The sequence below is a fragment of the Aplysia californica genome, unplaced genomic scaffold (genome assembly GCF_000002075.1).
Source record: "Aplysia californica isolate F4 #8 unplaced genomic scaffold, AplCal3.0 scaffold00444, whole genome shotgun sequence".
In the NCBI taxonomy this organism is placed as follows: domain Eukaryota; kingdom Metazoa; phylum Mollusca; class Gastropoda; order Aplysiida; family Aplysiidae; genus Aplysia; species Aplysia californica.
The window spans coordinates 425,261-426,662 of NW_004797714.1; the positions used below are offsets into that span (position 1 = coordinate 425,261).

The window sequence follows — 1,402 nt, forward strand, 5'->3', positions numbered from 1 at the left end:
GAGAGAGAGAGAGAGAGAGAGAGAGAGAGAGAGAGAGAAAGATCAGTCCCATACGTTGCATGGGTAATGGAACCCACGAAAAGCTTGCTACGTACTGATTTTTGCCGAATAATCCACAGTGACAGCAACTTGTCGAAAATTTATAGCACTTATTTTTTTAAAACCACTCCTTTATTCACGAAACCAGTTCTTAATCAAATATAATACCGGCATCCATTATTGGACACCTTTCACTGAAATCGACTTTTTGACATTATGAACTTTCTCATCGGACGCACGTTGTCGACAAATTACAACAGAAACTCAGCTGTCTGTTGAGACAGAAGTGTGGCTATTTTTTTTACATCAGCTAATAATTCTTTCTACTTTAAGGTTGAACGAAAAAAGAAAGCAAAACATTTTTATAGTTATAGTTACGGTAGCTGGTTAAGGAAAATGAAGCGTACAAAGGGAGGATATAAAAACCGTAATCACAGAGTGGACGCATTAGTGGAAGATGCGATGACGTTGAAGGAAGCCTAAATAGAAAGTGCTGGTAAAGAGAGTGAGTCGATATCTCCCATGGAAAGAAGTCCGTAGGCAAAGGGACAATGGTCTGTGATTAGAGGTGATCCCAGGGTGAACTATGGTAACGAATGAGCTAGAGAGGGGAGGGAGTACAAGAAGAAAGGAAGAAAGGAGGTAAAGGGTTATTTGTGAGAGAGGGAGAGAGCGAGAGGGAGAGAGAGCGAGCAAAAGAGAGAGAGAGAGAGAGGGAGGGAGCGGAGAGAGAGTGAGGGAGAGGGAGAGAGAAAGAGAGAGTAACAGAGAGAGACAGAGAGAGACTGAGAGAGAGAGAGAGTAACAGAGAGAGACAGAGAGAGAGAGAGAGAGAGAGAGAGAGAGAGAGAGAGAGAGAGAGAGAGATTGAGAGAGAGAAAATTGAGGAAAAGAGACAGAAAACTTGTGTAAAAGATTTTCTGTATCGAGAGTGGAAGTGTGCATTCCGTACGAGAGTGTTCCGAGTTGTGACAAAGAAGGCGTCTAATCAGTCGCATCGACGACGACAACAGATTCTATTAGTCGCTAAAACTCTTACCTTTGTAGAGACAATTACGTTGAACAACATCCACAGATTGTTAAACAAACACCAGGGTGGGGAGACTCCCTTCTGACGTCAAGTGAGTGGAAGCATCAAGTCTGTCGAAGAAACAAAATAAAGAAAGACACTGAAAACTGAGAGAAAGAAAAGACACAATAATTAGTGATCAAGGTCTACCTCGGTAACAGCACTTTTCTGAGTTCAGGAAGCATTACATAAAGGTCTATCAGCAAGAGGAGTTCCGAACCACATTCCCGGTGAAATACCTGATACTGATGACGATAATAATGATGATACTGATAATCCCATTAATAATAATAA

At 41.7% G+C, this 1,402-nt stretch overlaps 1 protein-coding gene across 4 annotated transcripts in view; it reads right to left on the reverse strand.

Annotated features, from left to right (window-relative positions):
* The window catches only part of LOC101849484, a 137,798-nt gene that overhangs the window by 56,773 nt on the left and 79,623 nt on the right, over positions 1-1,402 (reverse strand). For all 4 annotated transcript variants that reach the window (XM_005104981.3, XM_013086218.2, XM_005104980.3 and 1 more), the window contains one exon: positions 1,079-1,179. The gene's annotated coding sequence lies outside the window, so the exon portion shown is untranslated. The remainder of the gene's footprint in view (positions 1-1,078; positions 1,180-1,402) is intronic.